The sequence below is a fragment of the Gopherus flavomarginatus genome, chromosome 13 (genome assembly GCF_025201925.1).
Source record: "Gopherus flavomarginatus isolate rGopFla2 chromosome 13, rGopFla2.mat.asm, whole genome shotgun sequence".
Lineage (NCBI taxonomy): Eukaryota > Metazoa > Chordata > Testudines > Testudinidae > Gopherus > Gopherus flavomarginatus.
Window position 1 is genome coordinate 20,269,432 of NC_066629.1, and position 21,496 is coordinate 20,290,927.

Genomic DNA, 21,496 nt, shown 5'->3' on the forward strand with positions numbered 1-21,496 from the left:
AGATAGTATGGTGATGAGTGAAATACGGGAGACAGGCAGGTACAGAGATAAAGCAGGTTAATGGGAGTTCTATATTTTTCAGCATAAAGCCATCTCCTCACCTACAAATTGTGCATGCTTAGTGTCAGCAAAAACAAGCTCATATTCCTGCTATCCTGTCTTTCCTCCCCAATCACTCCATCTGTTTGTTTACCCACCTGTTGCACCTTGCCTTAATTTATAGATTGTGGGCTGTGATTTGCAAAAGCTTCCTGGGGGACTGGGACACCAGATTCACATTAATTTTAAATTGGCTGCATAATACTCCAGCCATTTTTGAAACTCTCAACAGTCTGGATCTGTCCTTTATTATGAGTCTGTACTGCACCTGACTCAAGAGGGCTCCAGTCTGGTTGGGGTCATTAAGTGCCACTGTAACACTAATTATTGGTTTGGTGGGTGTTTGCCAATGATCATGGGTTTTTTAGAGGCTTGATGCTGCTATTTGTTCCAGATAGGTTTATAAAGACAGATGTTCATTGATAACCTTCCTGCTACTCTGCCCTCAACCCAAACCCCACAACATCCCCTTCATGTCAGAAATGTGAGCTCAATGCTGAGAGAGGAACGAGGTTCACTTCCTCATCCACAGCTTCCAGAAATCTCACTGGTGCCCACTTCCTAAGAAAAAAAGGCTGACATCTGGCATCAGTGCGGCTATAATAAACCCAGCATAAAAAGAGCTGTTTACGAACCATATCTACAACTGCACACTCTCTCTGCTCTGATGCTGGGAAACAGGAACAGATTGTTTCCCATTCCGGTCTCCCACAGGTGAAGATCTTTGCCCATTTGAAGCCTATTATTTGTAACCAACTTCTCAAACACATTTTTCAGCACAACCCTGTCACACTCAGATATTGAAATATTAAATATTTTCCCATCACAGAGGGAATCAGTATCCTAGACTGATATTTTAACAAAATTTTGCTATGAGGTTTGCCCTCTATAAAATTCAAAATATTTAACTTACTAAGAATAAGACTGGGTCTGAGCATGAAGGCCGAAGGAGGACAGTCCAGTGATCAGGGCACTAATCTGGAGCTTGGGAAACCCGCAGTTCAAGTCCCTGCTCTACCACAGATTCCTTGTGTGACTTTGGCCAAGTCACTTAGGAAACTGAGGCACAGACAGGCTATATATTAAATAAGGACAACAGTGCTTCCCTATTTCTACTTCATAAGGGTGTTGTGAAGATAAAGGTATTACAGATGGTAAGGTGCTCAGATTCTCCAGTAACAGGAGCCAGAGAAATACCTAAGATGGATAGCTAGCTAGATAGGGCCTACCTGCAGGAAAATATATCCCTACTTGTGCCAGTAGATCTCTTTTCATTACATTAGAGCTGGCCTTCCCATAAGCTGATCTTCAGACAACACTGTGAAAGATATCATAAGACAAGCAATGAACCCTGACAATTCCCATGCAATTTTTAAGTGGAGCTCTGACAGTTCTTAAGCAACTAGTAACAGCAGATAAAATAGTCTAAAATCTCCAATTCTTCTGTCTCTAATTAGTGTTTCTAGCATCTCCGCCATTATTGAAGTCAAACTACACGTTTTCTCTAACTTCCAGAATCATCTTTAGATTGTGCATTAAACATCTGTGATTCCTTAATTTTCTCTCCAATTTTTCATCATCAGAAAGTGTCATGTATGGCAGGAAATAGACTTTTTACTTCTCCTATATCCTACATCTGGGGTGTGATATACATGACATTGTCCCTCTTAGCAAATGGCTGTGGGTTAGAGCTATAAATATACATATAACATCAATCAGAATCCATACATTGTACATAGATTCCCCAAATGGTCACACTCTTCCTATCAGATCTACTCATGAGAGTACAGTGTAAGATGAAAGTTAATGCCATCTCATCCTTCACAGGATTAGAGCAGGGAGGCGTGGAGCCAGGACTCCTAGGTTCTCTTTCCAAGTCTGCCACTGAGTCACTGTGAAATCCAGCCTTAGACAAGTGTCAACCTCTTTCTGTGATGCATGTAGGCTACTACTTACTTAACTCAAAAAAGTTTTGCAAATTTTCCTTCATTAATAAATATTTATATTTATAATGAAGGAATTGAGCCAGGGCCGCTCACAGGATTCAGAGGTCCTAGGGTCTTCGGCGGCAGGAGGCCCCCGCTTTGGCGGTAATTCAGCGGCGGGGAGACCTTCTGCTCCGGGACCCGCCGCCGAAGTGCCCTAAAGACCTGGCACTTCTGTGGCGGGTCCCGCTTTGGCGGTAATTCGGTGGCGGGGCGTCCTTCCGCCCCAGAGCGGAAGGACCCCCCCGCCACTGAATTGCCGTCGAAGACCCAGAGTAGAAGCTCTGGGGGTCCAGGCCCCGCAAGAGTTTTCCAGGGCCCCTGGAGCGAGTGAAGGACCCCACTCCAGGGGCCCCAAAAATCTCTCGTGGGGGACCCTGCGGGGACCGGGGCCTGGGGCAAATTGCCCCACTTGCCTGCCCCCTCCCCCCCGGGCGGCCCTGCATTGAGCTCATTGTCTTAAAGACAGCCATGGAGAGGACAAAGCATCAACAGCATTATCCATTCTGTGCTGACTAGCAGCAGTACTTTGCCTGCACATGACAACACTGAGATCACTGTGCCATTATTGCTTTCCTTCAGCCCCCTTTCCTTTGGCGAAAGGATGACCAGCACTTTGCTGCCACACACTGCTATTCGCTGGATTTTCCGATATCAGTTTCCCCTACCTGAATGAGCTATAAGGGGAGTAAATACCTTCAGAGACTTTAAAGTTCCCCAGAAATCAGTACCTGATTATTCTGTGTCTGCCAAGAAAGCACTAGCTTGCAACATGGGGTAAAAATAAAACCTAGCCAAGACTGAATTCACTATTTCTTCCCCAATCAGTGCGCTCACCAGCAGCTCCTGTCTGCCCACAGGGCTGCTGGCATGGGAAGAGACAAGCTTTAAACATTAGTCTCTTCTTTCCTCTGCATTTACAGGGACACAGCTCACATAAAGCCATGCCCTGGTATCTGGGCCATAAGGTCTGATGATTTAATGTCACCTCTGAAATAAAAAGCTCCACACATTACCCCAGGAACATTTACTTTCAGAACCAAAGTGAGTGCACCACAAATTGACTATGGTCAGAGAAACGTTACTTCAGATGTGGCTGACATCAGGTAAAATATAAATAAATCTATTGCACTTCTTTAGCAGCCCTCCTACCTCCTCTGTACTTTGTGTCCTTGAAACAAGCCTTCCCACATACAGCCATTCCCAATGGGAAGTCTCAGGGTAAGTCCAATGAAAAAGTTCTGTATCCTGCTAGAAAAGGGAACCGGGTGTATTTCACCTCTGAAAGGGCAGGAGGGTCACCTGTTCCTCATCTATGGTCCGCCTGGCCAATCAGAGTGTGCCTTTACTGGGTGCAGAAGGGAGTTAGCACTGTCTGGTGGCTGCAGCTCCAGCCCAAAAGGGTGAGAAGTGGGTAAAGGCTAAAACGGGGATGAGAGATCTTCAGAGATCGACAGTGAAAAATGATGGAAATGGGGGTCTGTTCCTTGAAGAGGATCCCCCAATACCACAAATGTTCTTCCCCTCCCATCTTCCTTCACATTCACATAATCTTTCAGCCCATATCACTGCACACAGATAACAGGTGATGAGTGCATTATAATTACCTAGATACACCATAGGGGTCATGATTCCATTTGAGTCATACCAATAACTGGAGTTATACATACAGCTGAAGCTGTCAGGATTGTTAAGTACACTTCCGTAGATGATGTTAATATGTTACCCATATCTTAGGACAGTTGAAACCAGGGAGTGAATCCGCAGCAAAATAAAAACTGCCCTATTTAGAAATCAAGTTCATCAGGCATTATCTTAGGTTCCCAGGGCAGCTCTCCCGACTTTGAAGCCATAGAATTGGAAATGCCATGGATACAAGTATCTGAGCCAACAAAACTAAACAGTGTTCACTGTGCCTGGTGGGAATGAGACAGTAACTTTCCTAGAATGGAGAGAGAGCATGAGAAAGACTTAACAGAGGGAAGTTCAATAGGAGCAGAGTGCGGACGCCCTAACGATAATATTTGCCATGAAACCGGAGACCATTTTTTGCTCATTTTCTCTTCTAATTCTCACACAGACATCCCCAAGAACAGAGAAGCTTGACAGATGAAGCCAGCAGGAGAATTTTACTTCCCACAGAAGAAAATTAGCAGAAAGTTAATCCATTCTTTGTGCAGCATGGGAATTTGATCTCAAAGCCCCATGAAGACACTGAGGGGGTTGTAGTAGAGGTACCGTTATCAAGGGAGAGAAAGGGTTGATGGAGCTCAGCTACAAAGGAAGGTAATGCAGCTTGTGAAAGACAGTTGTCTAATCAATGCCTCCAAAAAAAGGTTGTCCACTAAGAATCTGCAACTCATTTTTGCCAGCAGATGTTCTATTTCTGACTCAAGTACAGTAGCTAGAAAGGTTCAAATGGGTAACAACACTATTTCCTGGGCAGACAAGAAGTCAGCTATCGCCATGCAAATTCTAATACTTATATTTAGCAGTTCTACAGAGCTCTACATTTGCAAAGCACTAAGACACTTCTCACCGAACCACTGAGGCAGATAAATATTATCCCAGTTTTATAGATGGGGCAAATCAAGGCAGAGAGAGATCAGTGGCTTTCCCAAGGCCCTACGCTCAATCAATGGCACAGCTGGAATTAGAATTCAAGGGTTCCTGGCTTCTAGTCCTTTGTTCATTTTATGCTGGATGTGCAGCCTCCTGCAATCATCCTGTGTTTTTGCTTCATTCACACACAATCCGTTAAAAACACGTGTTCATTTTTGTCCCAAACTGAGAAGGGAAAGCAGCTGGGAGCTATGCACTGTACAATGACATCTAAATCATTCACCACTGTAACCGGCTTTCTTCCAGCTGGAATCCCTCTGTGGCTCAGGCTTTACAATTCCAAGTCTCAAAATTAAATGGGAGGGATGGAGAGGAGGGGGTCCTTTTTCATTTATCGGTCTACAAGAAAGCCAGAAAATCCTGAAGGCAGATGCAGTTTGGCTTGTTCATCCCAATAGGAAATGCAGCAGGGCATTCTCCTCCCCACCCCCCAGTAATTTGGAGGGGAAGCCAACCAATAAGGAATACCAACACAGGGGTGGGGGGTATTTTATAGCCAGCAACAAACTCAAACAGAAATCTAGCAACTTCTGATGTTGAATGAGGCAGCTGGAATACAGAACACAGTAAACCACACATAGCCACCTAGTCATTTTAAGTCATCTAGTCCACTCCTTTTGTTCCCCAAGTAGATAAGTAAATGCACTTATTCATATCTGAATATTGGTGACATCATAGCAGAATTTTCAGAAGTCTTCACAATCCATCACTAACTTCAAGCACTCAACAGCTGCCCTTCCACTGATCTGCCACACACTACACATCCACCTCCTTGCTGGCTGTCCCCTACTACTATGACTCTCCATACCACTCCTACCCGAGCAGAACTCTGCACCCATGCGACATCAGGGAGATGGTATGATATAACAGAATGCAGTAAATTCCCTTCATCCAGTCCTCCAGCCAATTTCTAGTCATCTGTACATCATTACAAATTTTCCACATAAGACCAATACGGAGTCCACCAATTGCTTTTATCAATTCTGCTGGCATATTCTCTACCCCTGCTGCTTTTCCAGGCTTCATTTTTTCTTAATAGCACACACCACTTCCTCTTGCAGGATTGATGGATCCAGTTCCATACTCTCTTTTCTGTCACCCTATATTATAAGCCTAAGAACAAGAGGGGGCAGGGCCATTGCCTTCCTACTTTTTAAAACCCACCTGGAAAGAAGTGCTCAGCAGCCTGGCTGGCATTTGGGTCCAACACTGTGTCATGAGGTGTGTTGTCAGATGGGCCCTTGCCTGCAGCTACTGAAACCAAGGGATTGGCTCCTCTCAGTACCAGGGCTAGCTGCATCTGGGAAGCAGGGATGGAACCCTGATCCAAAGATAAGGAGTGGGGTCAGGGGGGAGGGCAGGGGCTCTGGGAGGGTTGGACTGGTGGTGAGGGAAGGTTCCCTTGAGGCTCCAGGCAGGTTGGGCTGCTGTGGAGAGTTGGGCCTCTCACTTTCGCAGTCCTTCAGGCATCTATGAATATGAGTCGCTTGGGTGAGGCATACAGACTAGCACAGTAATAGCATCGTCTTCAGTGAGGACTCTGCCATCATGATCTCTTATTACATTTGATTGCAACCCCCCTTCCTCTCCTTTTCTTGGATCCTGGATATATGCTGTGTATCCATCCGTCATCATGAAATGACCCCTACCCTTCCAATGAAGCTCTGAGATTCCACACATTTCTATCTTTCCACTTCTTTGGTTACAATGGTGAGCAGGAGCGGTGGCAGGGTTTCTGGTGCCCTAGGCAGAATTCAGGAAGCAGCATTTTGTGCACTCCCCATGGGGCGCACGGGAGTTTCTGGTTCTGCTCCCGTCTCGCCGCCGAAGAAGGACCCTCTGCCGAAATGCCGCAGGCGACAGCGGCAGTCATTGAGCTGCTCAATTGCCTGCCGCTGTTTTCTGTGGCACATTGGCAGAAGGTCCTTCTTCGGCGGCACGACCGGAGCAGAACCGGAAGCTCCCATGAGCCCCGTGGGGAGCGCACAAAATGCCATCCCCTGAATCTTGGTGCCCTAGGCGACCGCTTAGGGTCACCTAATGGAATTGCCAGCCCTGATGGTGAGCTTCCCTTCTCCTCACATGTCATATTACCGCTCCTCACATGCCATGTTCCTACGCTGATGATTTGTTTATGAAGGTTCAGGAGTGGCCTTTTCCTTCCACTCTTACACTCCCTGCTTTGAGCAGAGTAACTGTTCCTTTTTCATCTTCATTCTTTCTTCTATGTTTGAAACTGAAAGTAGGCAGACAGTTCACAGCAGAAGGATGCATCTGATTAATTTTGCTTCTCTTCTAATTGCAAATTGTCTGAAAACAGCTTTTATGAATTCCTTCAATATTCATAACTACTCATCAAACATTTTTCATGAATAATTCATGGACTAAAATTCATTTGCAAGCAGCTCACCAGAAGGATTCCATACTTGAAATTCAAAATTAGAGCTATGGTAGTTAGTTTTAATTGGCTTCATAGACCGCATGACATTGTTTCTGTTCCCTAATTGGCTGTTTCTGCTGTCAATTACTCACAATTACAACTTCAAAATTTGCTTTCAGTGAGCTACAGCATCCCACCATTGACATCCTACTTTCTTCAGTGTCAGCTTGTAAAGGAATGAGTCAAATAGATAATGAATAACCGAATACCAGAAACATATGTCTGGTATTCGGTTCTTGGGCTATAATCTATAGCCCAAGAAGCAAACAGGAGAGAACTTGGAACTCAGCTGCAGAGAGAGAGTAATTCATCTGTGAAAATTTTCTTTATGCAAAGACGATATGAAAAAAATCACACTCTAGGTCTCCCCGTTTAGTTGCTTCACTTCACTTTTCATGAACAGCACGTTTCAGCTCTTTAACCCCACTGAGCTTCTTATAGAAAAGAGGTTTGTGGCCTAAATCTTTGATACAATAAAACTTGTCTCCAAGTATTACTGTGCATAGGCCTGGCACGACTAGGGGATTGGGAATAGACACCAAAGTTTTTCAGCTATAAGCTGTCTCTCCCACCCCTCTTTACAATCTGACTTAGCTTGTTAGGAATCTAAAGTTTTTACCATACGAGGGCTGTTCATGGACCTTTCAGAAAGAAGCTGGTGGCCCATTCACAGTTGGTAAGTCTCCCCACAGAACCTCGTTTGGCCTCTGACAATTTCAGTACAGTGAAGCCAATGACTGAATAATCCACAGAGACTGAGGTACTCTCTCATCCCTCGGGACAGAACCTGAAGATCAGGCTGGAGGCATATCTGTAAAGCAGAGTGTATAAGGGAAGATTCCACTGCCACTGTCCAGGCTGTAGCTGTGCTGTGGATAAGGAGGAACTCAACTCCCTGGGGTTGCCAATCTAGTACCTCTCATGAGCACTGAATATCATCAAGTAATAAAAATCATCATTCGAGACAGGCCTAATTCCAATTCCTCTTTGAATGCTGGGGAACTCAGATCTGCATCTAATTTTTCAGCCAACTCCTACCTACATAACAGTCTGAACCAAAACTCCAAAGGACTAAACACACCTATGCTGTGTGTAAATTCTGATTCAGAAACCAACTTGGTAGCTCATATCCCATCTCTAAAGAATACAATTAATATTCCTTTATAGAATGTTGTGTGCATTGAGGGCACTGTATAAATAGCGATGTTAATGTCAAGACGGAGTTAAGAGCTGTGCCCAGCTGGGTTACAATTCAGGCCACCAGCCAAAAAGAGGAAGCAGCCCGCTGGAGATTTGCATTGAGAACGAAAAGAGAGAGGGGAGAGGGGAGAAGTTTCTGAGTTTTGTGGCATTTTTCGTGTTTATTCCCCCTCTCCCCAAGTATGCAAACATTGCAGCCAAGGCAAAGAGGAACTTAAAGTTGATAGATGATGATGTTAGAGGCAGATGGACAGGAGAAGACAATAATAAATACCACAAATAAAAGCTACTGAGGAAAATGTTAGCCTCGGGGCTTCTCTCAAAGATAGGGTGTTTAATAATAAATGCAAGAGTAATACAGATCTCTGGCTAATGTCATAACCACAGAGGCAGCCATTTACATTACAGCTCTAAGGGGGAAGGGAAAAAAAAGAAGGGGCTTGAGCTTATTTTATTGCAATCTTTTAACATGTTGCTGCACTCTGGTACAGGCCTAGGAGTCTCTTCCAAGCCTGTCTGAGTTCATGTCCACAGTGCCCCTGGCTTCCAAGTGTTATGTGTTTCCATGCACAAAGAACGAACAGATATTCTCAGTCAGAATGACCTTTACTACAGACTAAGAGAATAACAAAGGCAGTGAGGTCTCCACTAGAGAGGGGAGAAAGCAAGTACTGCTCCTCTCTAAGTGCTAAACTAATGCAAAACAGCCTCTACCTTCATGTACCAAGCTTACATCACCGTTCTGAGACATGAGTAAGGGCAGTAAGTATGGTAGGGCCCTGGGTGCAGAGCACCCTCAACTCTCAATGACTTCAGCAGGAGCTGTGGGTGCTCAGCAATTCTCATGATCAAGTTTCTAAAAAGGGCATTGGCTGGAAATGCAGAGATTCCTAAAAACATGGATGGCTAACAAAATGGAAGCTAAAAACTACAGCTCATAAAAAAAATGAATCTCTGTTCCATGGCAAATTCTGAGATTTTGAAATTTCATTTCATCCTGAATCAAGATAAAGTCAAAATCTTGGAACTATTTGTGAAATACAATATTCTGAAATATTTCATTTTGACAAGCTCCAAATGTTTTGCTTCACCTTTGTCATTTTGACTTAAATGCAGTAAAATTGAAACTATAAAGCCAAACAAAATGTTTTGATAATCTCCTGTTGAAAATTTAATCAAACTCAATACATCCTTGCAAAATGTTTTGAGAGTTCCATCAGAAAATTTTCAACCAGCTCTACTAAAAATTTGCATGAGCTGGAGCCACCAAAGTGGTGGCTTATGAGATGTCTCACTCAGACAATTTTCATTATACTTGAGCAGCTGTTATTTACTGAAAATTCATCGCCTATTTTTGGATGGGATTGGAGATCCTATCCAGTACAGAGTTTGGCACCCAAATAGCCTTCTCTGAAGATTAGACTCAGTGGATTTAGACCTATATGCAAGTTTGGTCAGCACAAAAGTTCACATTTCCACTGACACAAAAGTAAATCAAGTTTGATTTCAGAAGCGTATAGAATAAAGGGAAGGAAATAGACACTCCACTGGACGCAGAACAAGAAAGTTTATTTCTGCTTGATTGGAGGAGTCAGTGGGAAGTTGATTATGAAGTGGTTTTCTCTTCATGTGCCCTGTTCCCAGGAACTTTGCACACAGGTGTATCACTGAACAACACTTCCCTTTCCCAAGAGTGCCAGCAGCTCAGCTGTTCTGAAAGCAAACTGAGCCAAGAGGCCAATACAGCTGCAGCTCAGGAATCCCACTCAGCTCTACTCTTAGACTGAGCAGGGCATGCATGCTCTCTTAGCTCACTGCATACAGCCCTTCCCCTCATGCTGCTGACTCACATGAATAAGTCTGTGGCCATACATCTGTGTCAACTGCTGCACTGAAACTTTTAGTAACAGCCAGATGTGACATTAAATTGAAAGTGAGATCCCTGCCTCTGGTTTAGCTACCAGAACACAAGGGCTTCAAAGTTCAAAGTTGGTTCTGGGAGCTCTGACGTATATATTTCATATGCGTAACACGTGAAAATCAGTTTAAGGACTGGAGGAAGGTGTGAACGTTAGTGATGGGGTAAAGGGTCAGAGTTCAAGTTTGGAGGAGATTAAGTATTCAGTACCATCAACATTCCTGAACGTTTCATCTGTTGCAGGATGGGGAGGGGCATTTATCTGGTGGCAGGTGTGGGGAATCAGCTGACTGTATGGTGAGGTGACAAAGAATAAGGTAACCAAGGGAGTTGATTTCACTAAGAGAATAAATAGAGGATTAACTACTAGTCATAGTCTAACCATATTGTAGGGGAGGGTGAAATGGACAAAGGGTAGAGGAGTGGAAAAGATACAAAGGAAAAGCAGACAAACTTAGTAACAAAATTTTTATATATCAAAGTTAAAATGTAATAGCGGATAAGACCTTTGGAAGGATAAAATATAGGCTGTTGTGCAAAGCTTATTATTAAGAAAAGTCTTCCATCTTTTTCTTTTTCACCTTTGTATTATCCACTTAGATCATAAACTCCTTAGGGCAGGGATCTGTAGAGCATTTACTTCTGGGCATTGAATAAACACTATATAATAAATACTAATAGGGTGTCTCTGAAGTTTACACAAATTCTCTGGAGCTTGTAAGTCTTTGAAAATTGGGCTGCAAATCTTGCAAGATTTCTGGTGCTTCCAAGTTCTGGAAATAAGCTAACAACAGAGGCTCTTGAGGTATTTCAGCACAATGACGGATTTGAGCTGTTAAGTCTGGAACTAAAATGAACTTCAAAGTTCAGGGGTGTTCAGATCAGGATATATTTCTAATTCTGGCACTTCTAGTTCTGATATTGACTAGAGATCAGAATGGGGTGGTTGGTAGTGAGGGAACTTAGCCAAACATGTCACCTTAAAAAAATGAGGAGGCAAGGGAAAGGCAGAATGCTAGTTGAATGGCCTTGGTTCTAACAATAAAAGGTAAAAACTGGAACCTAACAGCGCAAAACAAATATTACGGCTGAGATTTTCAAAGCCACCAAATGACCAGATGCCCAAACAGAATTAACATTGTGGCAGTTGAGCGTCTAAGCCTATATTGTTTGGCTCCAATACTGGTAATAACAATCATTTTATTAATTGTCTCATTCATTGCATGATTTTATTTTTTGTTCTTTTCTAAGCACAATTTAAAGAAAACATTTAAAAAGAAGACGAAGGTCTATGTGTATGTGTGCACAGAGAATGAACAGATGGGAAGAAGGATTCTTTATGAACTGGAGAGCTGATCCTTTGTGAAAATCTGTCCCTTTTGGGTTTCATACAGTTAGAACTACATTCATCTGCCGTAGAGTCACCCTACAGATCTAATACAGACTTCAGCTCCACACTGCATGGGTGCTCAAGACATGTCCAATTACCCCCGTTAAGCTCATTGCTAACCGTGAACATAAAAGAATGGACTGAACCTAAAATAACAAGGGCATGCTCCCTGAGCTCTGAATTCCACTGACGAAGGACGTGGCTCACACAGATTGCATCTACAGAACTTTTAACTGGAGCAAATTTAGGGAGTCGGCATTGGCTCTAGAAGTTTGGTGTTGGTAAGGAGACTGGTTTTAAAGGCTGTGTCTTCACTGGGGAAAAAAAAAAGATACATTTCTCAGTGTAAAGTCCTAGTATAGATGAAGCACAGGTAGCCTTTACATTGATGTAGCTAGTCCAGGGAAACGTTAGATGTGGGGGTATAGCATTGACCTAGCTATAGCAAGATAAGGACTACCCGTGCCTTGTCTCTGCTAGGATTTACATTGAAATAGCTAACTCTGGGTAAAAACACACCATTTTATATAGTAGCAAACACAGACAGAGCACTGAGGGCATCATTCAATAGCTTTTTAAAAGGTATATTATGAAGAAAAGGAGAAATTGCTAATTGAAAATTAGTTCAAATTATGAATTCTTAGTTTTCTATACTGACAAGACAGAAAGATCTCAACAACCCATGAGGGATCACTACATAGCCAAAGGAGAGAAAGAGAAGGTGCAACTGTCTTACCGTGAAATGTGAATTACAGAGGTAGGCAGAAAATGGTAATTATCTTCCACAAAACAAAAAAACAAACATTTTTTCCTAAATTTATCAGATTTGAGAGTCTTGTTGAAAAACAGAAAAAAAATCTTCAATATTTTGTAATTTTTTAAAAAAGGCCATTTTTCATATGAAAAATTTCAGCTAGTTCAGTTATTAGTATCTTAGCATGTACATAAGGTTAGTTTATACACTCTAGATAGGTCATCAGGGTACAGTGCTTTTTTTTTTTAAACCAATATAGTTATACTAGCACAATCTTTAGTATGGATACAATTATACCAGTTAAAAGATGGTTCTGTCAGTCCAGCAGTAGTTCCCTTCCCTTAGGTGAATAAACTATACCACTATAAAACATCTTCTAGTATACTAGAATATACTAGCATACTAGTATAACTGCATCCATAGTGCAATAGTTCAAGCAGCACAGCTTGTGTGTGTAGACAATGCAGTGCTTAATTTGTAATGAAAGAGGTGCCAGGGCTAAAGCAATTTTTTACATTCATAACTGATGCAGCTTGGCTATGAACTGCCAAGCCCTTGCACAAATTAAGCTCTGTAGACATAATCTTTGGGTGGAATTGACAGAAAGACCATGTGAGCAGGGGTCTGTTTGCATACAGCTCATTGCTGCATCAGGGCCTGTGAATATGATTAACTGAAATCACAGCCTATCGTCTGTGGGTAGACTGGGTAGTAATGTTATTTTGGGAGCTAGGACCCAGTTGCTCTTGGCCCTGGTCTACACTACAGGGTTAGGTCAAATTTAGCCGCATTAGACTGATTTTAATATGAATGCGTTCACACAACCAACCCCATTCCGTCAACTTAAAGGTCTCTTAAAATCAACTTCTGTACTCCTCCCAGCAGCACCAAAATCAACCTTGTTGGGTCGAATTTGGGGTAGTGTGGACGCAAATCGATAGTACTGGCCTCCGGGAGCTACCCCAGAATGCTTCATTGTTACCACTCTGGACAGCAATTAGAACTCCGATGCACTAACCAGGTGCACAGGAAACGCCCCGGGAACTTTTGAATTTTATTTCCTGTTTGGTCAGCATGATGAACTCAGCTGCACAGGTGACCATGCAGTCGCCCCAGAATCGTAGAGTCTAGAACGTTTCTATGCCCCCACATCATCTCCGTCCCTGAGGTTATCACAGATTAGAAGGTGAGAAAAATGCACTCGCGATGACATGTTTTCCAAGCTCATGAAGTCCACCTGCACTGATATAGCACAGCTTAATGTATGGAGGCATTCAGTGGCAGAGGCCAGGAAAGAATTAAGTGAATGTGAAGAGCGGAGGCAGGACGCGATGGTGAGGCTAATGGGGGAGCAAACAGACATGATGAAGCATCTGTTGGGGGAGCAAACGGACACGATGAAGCGTCTGTTGGAGCTGCAGGAAATCCATCAAGAGCACAGACCCCCGCTGGATCCACTGTATAACCGCCTACCTCCTCCCCATGTTCCATAGCCTCCCCACCCAGATGCCCAAGAATGCGGGGCAGGAGGCGGCTCCGGGCACCCAGCCACTCCACTCCAGAGGATGACCAAAGTAACAGAAGGCTGTCATTCAAACAGTTTGATTTTTAGTGTGGCTACAATAAGCAATGTGGCCTTGTCCTTCCCTCCTCCCCCACCTGACCTGGGCTACCTTGTCCATTATCTCATTTTTTTAATTAATAATGAAAGAATGCACGGTTTCAAACCAATAGTTACTTTATTTCGAAGGGGGGAGGGTGGCTGGCTTAGACAGAATTAAAATCAACAACGGGGTGGGTTTGCATCAAAGAGAAAACATACAACTATCACTCTGAAGCCTGGCCAGTCATGAAACTGGTTTTCAAAGCCTCTCTGATGTGCAGCGAGCCTTGCTGTGCTCTTTTAATTGCCCTGGTGTCTGGCTGCTCAAAATCGGACACCAGGAGATTTGCCTCAACCTCCCACCCCACCATAAACATCTCCCCCTTACTCTCACAGATATTATGGAGCACACAGCAAGCAGCAATAACAATGGGAATGTTGGTCGCGCTGAGGTCTGACCTAGTCAGCAAACATCACCAGTGAGATTTTAAACATTCAAAGGCATAATCTACCACCATTCTGCACTTGTTCAGCCTATAGCTGAACTGCTCCTTACTACTGGCCAGGCTTCATGAGCCATGAGAGCAAGGGGTCGGCTGGGGAGGTGCAACGGCACGGTGCTGCCGGCTGGGAGAGCAGCCTGAGGCAGAAGGCTCCAGCTCGCATGATATTCCAGGCAGGACTGAATCTCCATGAGACGAAACTTAAAGAAGAGAATGACCTGGAGTCTCTGGCTCCCATTCAGTGCTCTAGGAGGAGAATAGTCATATCTGTCCAGGTGCCTCTGATCAACCTCACTGAGGTCTGCCAGGAGCACCCAGGAGACATACAATGACTATCAGTCCTACTGCACCATCTTCCACGAAGGCAAGGAACTCCTGCTGTGTAGCAATGCTGTACCGCATCTGGCAGCAGTACCCAGGAGACACATGGTGACGGTGAGCTGAGCGGGCTCCATGCTTACCGTGGTATGGCATCTGCATGGGTAACCCAGGAAAAAAGGCACGAAACAATTGTATGCCATTGCTTTCAGGGAGGGAGGAAGGGAGGGAGGGAGCGGAGCCTGACAACCTGTATCCAAAACCACATGCGACAATGTTTTTGCCCCATCAGGCATTGGGAGCTTAACCCAGAATTCCAATGGGCAGCGGAGACTGCGGGAACTGTGGGATAGCTACCCATAGTGCACCACTCTGTAAGTCGATGCTAGCCACAGTAGTGAGGATGCACTCCGCCGACTTAATGCGCTTAGTGTGGACAGACACAATCGACTGTATAAAATCGGTTTCTAAAAATCGACTTCTATAAAATGGACCTAATTTTGTCGTGTAGACATACCCTTGGTTTCTGAGCAGTTGTTATGGCTTCTTATTATCCTGTACTGAAAGTACATTGCACATTTGTTCAATGAATGTTACCAGTTTGCATTTAAATACATTTACTAAAAAAAAAAAATATTAAAAAGGCTGCAAGCTTCAGAGAGAGCCATCTCCTTGGCAGATTGATAGATTCTGACTTTATTCAAACTCAATGCAGTTATTACCAAGTGTCTATATAACATCCCTGAAGCACAGAATGCAATACCTCTGTTTAGCATATGAATGGTAACACCCACAACGCCAAACACTGAGATAGCTATTGAAATAGACTGATTATTGTTCAGAGAGCAGCATCCTGTACTATCTCTTAGGAACGGGAACAAGGGACGTGAAACGTCTCTTCGTGAGGACACATTACATCTCTCCGAGGTACCTTAACAACAAGGGTGTATTTTAAAATCAAAGTTGCATTCTCTACTTGCTAAATAAAAGTCTTGCAGTGAAGGCACTGGATTGGGACTCAACAGATCAGGGGTTCTAGTCCTGGCTGTGCCACAGACCCTCTGTTTGACCTAAAGTAAGTCTCTTATTTTTCTGAGCTTCTCCATCTGTACAGTGAGAACAATAATATTGCCTTGCTCTCCCCCTTTGTCTGTCTTGTCTATTTAGATTACAAGCTCTTTGAGGCAGGGACTGTCTGTCTAGCTAAGATGCTTATCTGGCCTCCATTACTGTAGTATCCGAGCACCTCACAATTGCTAATACATTTATCCTCACAGCACCCCTTTGAGATTGGGAAGTTCCATAACCTCCATTTTACAGCTGGTAAACTGAGGCACAGAGAGGCGGCGAGAAAGAACGAACCTCACAAAATAGAAGTTAGTCACGGCACTCAGTGCATAAACAGAAAGCACTCGGATACAGAGGTCATTCAAGCAGTATGCGGAATGGATAATTTGCTCCAAGGAACTTTGGAAGTCTGTGGTAGAACAAGGAATTGAACTTGGGTCAGTAACTTAATCACCCTTCCTCTCTCACTAGGTACAAGTGCCTAACATGATCTCAGTTGGGGGCCAACAAGAGCCATCATAATAAAAATAATATAAGATGGAGTTGTGGTGCTATGGGGATCCAGAACTCAAAATCAGGCCCAACTCCTAAAGGGAGGGCACATAAATAGACTTCCCTGATGCACAGTTTGGCCTGACAACCCTCCTTTAACTAGGGTACAAAGATCCCCTGGCATCCCAGGAAGAAGAGGGAAGGACTCCTTTTATAATAAACTACACGACTCCTGGGTTACACTGAAGAATCTTTCCAGCAGTCAGAGGCTTCTAGAGCATTAAACACAGCAGTCTGAGGGCAGATGGGTTGTTTGAGCTATTGGGGACTGCACAGCCTTGTTGCTTGAAAAAAGAGGAGACACAGAATAAAATGGGGGCTGAAAGAATAACTTAATTCACCTGACAGCCTGAGGAGAGGTGAAGGAGAGCTCTAAGGCATTCCAACTCATGCTCTGGGAGTACTGTGGAATGCTCACTAGATTTCTTTAGGCTGGTGTTCCTACAGGTGATTCCCATTAAGTCTAACTTTGGGGCAGGATTTAAGTGCTGGCTGCAGCCATGGATTCCAACGGCCTTAGAGATATGCAAGCTAACCAAAGGGGGAACTATCCCAGGGAAGCTAGTTCCAAGCCTGGAGCTCAAGAATTTTTTTTTTTATTAGTGAATGCCAAATATTTCCAAAGGGCTCAGCACCCACGACAAGGGCTAGAGTCTCCAAAGAACTAAGCACCTAGCAGATTCCATAGAACATAATGGAGAATCCCCATCCCTCTTGGAGCATAAAGGAAACTGCCAGTTGCCCATTCAAATTAGACAAGGGCACTGCTGGAAGAGTTTGCAGGTCCCTGTTTGACCCTCTCACCAATAGCGCAGGATTCTTGCCGTATATGAATATTTCCAGTCTTTTTTTGTGAATTTAAGGAAAACCCTGGCTTTAAAGGCTCTCTATGTGTATAGTGGATGTTTTTGTGATGGGTTTCATTAACATGCATTAACCTTTGTTGCTGAACACCTTGCCCAGAGAAAGCCCCTTGGGCCCTGAAGGTGTTTTTCCAGTCTAGATTTTTGGAGCTGCCTGTTGCATCAGACCCTTACCATACTAGCATGGGAGTAATGGGCTGATGGCAGATAGAGAATATCCTGAACAAATCTTATGGAATTAAGATTCACTTTACTGAATAAAGTTAAACCTCCTTGAATTAAGATTTATACTTTTGGGGTCTGTTTTATTAAAAATGTAATTGTTTATGTGTTATCGTAACAAGACATGCTTATGTACTTCCTCCATTAGCAACCCTTAGAAACCACCCCCTGGAAAGGTGTGCATATACTAGTTCAAACTGGATTCTTCAGGGACCAACAGACAAAGAAAGGGTCTGGGGATAAATAGCCTAGTTTTAAACTGGCTCAAGGCCTTCTTCCTGATCCAGCAAATGGGCAGGTCCCTGGTCCCACAGAAGCCCCCAACCCATTAGTGTGGGGTTGGAAGGACTGGGCCAATTAAGGCCCCATAAAACGAGGTGCTTGTTCTGAGCTGAGGCTGTGATGAACCTGTAACCACAAGAATCGCCCTTGGTTGATGCTTTAAACAACTGTTCCTGCCGAAATCTGTGTTGGGTTTAACTCTGCAAAGCATATGAGTATGCTTGCAGGGTCTTTTATTGTTTTGAATATATTTTCTCTGCAATGCTTTTTACCTTAAGAATAAAGTAGGTTTGCATACTAAGTACTCTGTGATACCCTACAGCAGCAGTAATTACATCTGTTATCCCCCTCTGAAGAGAAAACAAGCAGGCGTCTTTAGGCAACCTGTCTTTGCTGGGAAACACACAGCGTACAAGGAACAGTGCAGTCTGGAAATACCCACACCGAAGAGAGAGATATGCGGGTATCCACTCAAGACAGACAACAGCTGGGGAGCAGGAAACCTGAGAGTGGGTGTCGTTTCTGGACTCTTATGGGGAAATAAAGGAGTAGCCACCTAGAACTGGGACAAGGAGTCGAAAAAGCTTCCCTCTCCTCTTTTCATCCAATGGGAAATCTTTCCACCCATATTAATTTTTAATAGATGGATATCTGGAGGGAAAATTCACAAGCAAAAGTAATGTGTCACTTTGGTCAGTGTTTGTTTGCCTTTGTCTTCAGTTCCGAGAGAAATTAATTTCCTTTTAATGAAACGTGCAGGCAGACGGTCAGAGGGAGAGAGATGAGCAGAGGTGGGAGTTGTAGCATGGTCTCCAGCAGCACTGCATCCTCATTAGATCATTGGGCGGGGGGGGGCTTCCTCCATTTCATTTGTTACAGCTCTTTGTCCTCTAACAGGATTTGCAATTCAAACAGCATGTCACACCGCTGTTGACAACACTACCATCCACTGACCAAAGGGATTCAACATCACCCCAAAATATCATCCATAAAACCCTTTCATCTGGTTTTCTATAGTCACTGCCCTGGAATCCCTTTCCAAGATGGCCCTGAAAGCAGGGCCACATGTGCTCTAAAAATAAGGTATAACATGTAGCATTTTCGTATTGCAGTAGAGCCTAGGAGCCCCCATCATGAACCAGAACCTCACAGTGTTAGGTGCTGTACTAACACAGAACAAAATATGATGATCCATAGATCACAGATTTTATGAAGGTGGGAAAGTATGCTCCTTGTTTTGTGAATGGGGAAACTGAGGCACACAGGCCTTGTTTACACCAAGCCTTTATTCTGTACCTCTCCTGTTACTGCAGCTCTCTCAGAAGAAGTGCTAATGTAGGCAGGCCATCGGTCTTTTAGCCACCCTACTCACCTACACATGCTCTGCCGGCATTTAAAATGCCAGTGTTCCATCTACACTGGTGCTCCCATTGTGATTACCACTGGTGGAGATGCAACGGTGGGTATTTAAAGGAAAAAAGGCTAGTGTCAACTAGGCCAGAAAGAATAAGTTGCTTGCCCCAGGTCACCAAGGACTCAGTGGCAGGGCTAACAATAGTACTTGGGAATCCTGGCTCTAAGTACTTCGTTTTAACCATTACTGACCAGTTCTGAACCTTTTGAAATTCGTCTGATCACTAGTTGCTAATATAACTAAGCCTGGGTTGGGAACAGAATGGAGCTAATGATGTAGCTATTACATTTTCCCTTGGCAAAAGGTAGAGGAGAGGTTACTGCTTGAGCAATAATCACATTTCTTCTCACTGACTTTCCTCTACTGAGGCAGAAAGAGAACTAAAAATAAAGCAAAGAACAGCAGGCTGAGTGGACCAAAGGGTTTGGTTGTTTTTTTTTCCCCTTGGAACCCAAGCTAACCAACAGGCTGCAGAAAATTATCAGGGGTTTCAAACTCCTTCTGTCAAATGATTCATGGTCTGCAAATATTTGTGATGCAAATAAGCTCATTAAGATTATAATACGGCCTCTAGAGTGGGTGTATTATTGTAACCTAATGCAACCCAGCGAGAGGCTGTCCTTAATAAAATCTTCTCACTATACTCACGCCAGAGTCCACTCCTTCTAATGACTCCACTCTACACCCCCAAATTAATATCAAAATTCAGCCCCTTTTCCAAGGGCAGGATTAATTGTCCTTTTCACAGCTAGATGCAGATGTAAGGCAGCACTATGTGCTGCAATAATAAAATGATGCTGGGTTTCTCAGTAGCGTCAATCAAAGGAATCTCAGGTCAGCTTTGACCTGGGAATCGCCTCCCTCCAGCTATACTCTGGGCCAGATACTACTATGCCCAATCTGTGCTTTATGTAGGCAGTGTAAAATGGCCTTAAAACAGCTGGAGAGAAGAAGTGGAGACTCCCCTTTTCACTAGAGAAAACTCCTCTGTCACCTCCTGTGGCAGCCACCCCCACCCTCTGCTTAAGGAGAGGGACGGGGAGTGTCAGGGGTTGTCTGAGGGTGTGGATGGGACACAGGGCCATGCTGGGGCTTTGTTATAGACATTACACACCAGTGGCATAAGTTAGTATAGCTCCTTGCTATTCTAACTTCCACCAGGGCCAGGCCACTTAAGACCAGGGACTGGTTCCCAATAGCTGCCACTTTCCACTTACAGCCAAGCTGTGGTTGGACACTCTGAAAAATCACAGTCTCAGAGTGATGCTTCACTGCTTCATTTCCACCCATGCAAAAGTGCATGCAAGATGCTATCACCATGCAAGCAAAAATTTCTGATTTAGGAGTAAGCTGCCCTCATGAGGCATGGGACAGCGGAGGAGCAGGAGGTTAGTGTACACCTCAGGGACACAGCTCACACAGCAGGCTTCTCAGCAGCACACACACGTACAAGCAGAGATTGGAAGGAGGGAAAACTAGTGAAATGGAAGTCTTGGATACACTGCCTCTCACTGGTAAACATTTATAGTGAAGAACCATTCTGCTCTGCGCCACGCTAGTGGCCTGCAGTCACCTGGTCTAGGTTAACCCTTACCCTCCTCTCATTTTGGCAGGGACTCAGAGAGATAAGGATGCTACAATAGGCTCTCTACTTGTGTCTGATGTTTAGTGACTTGCCTACCACTAGAGAGGGAGGCTCAAGCTACAAAAGCTGGACCCTAATGGTAAAATTTGAGGTGTTTGGATCTGGGTATTTGCCTCAGAGGTGTATCTCTTTGACTACTGCTGACTCAAGCAACAGCACGGACAACTCCATAAGAAACGACATACATCTTCTGCTCAAGGCAGTCCTAGAGACATGTGGCCTCAGAAAACAGCATGCAGACAGTAAAGGAGAAAATTCAGGGGGAATCAGGAGACAGAGATTCTTTCATGGGATTCCTGGCATTTCCCATTTCTGGTTGGGCAGGAAGTCTGCTACAAGCTGCTTCCATTATAGTGCTCTGACCCTCCCATTCTCAGATGGAACTGGGTAGCCAGGAAGCTGCAGTGGAAATGGAAAATAACCGTACAGGGGTAGGTTTGAGAGTGGTAGCTGTGTTAGTCTGTATCAGCAAAAAGAACAAGGAGTACATGTGGCACTTTAGAGACTAACAAATTTATTTGAGCATAAGCTTTCATGGGTTAAAACTCACTTCATCAGATGCATGCAGTGGAAAATACAGTAGGAAGATTATATACACACACTGAGAACGTGAAAAAA

At 44.0% G+C, this 21,496-nt stretch overlaps 1 protein-coding gene across 1 annotated transcript in view; it reads right to left on the bottom strand.

The window, feature by feature from the left end:
• The window catches only part of GRAMD1B (GRAM domain containing 1B), a 378,746-nt gene that overhangs the window by 211,884 nt on the left and 145,366 nt on the right, over positions 1 to 21,496 (bottom strand). The gene's annotated exons all lie outside the window — the stretch shown is intronic.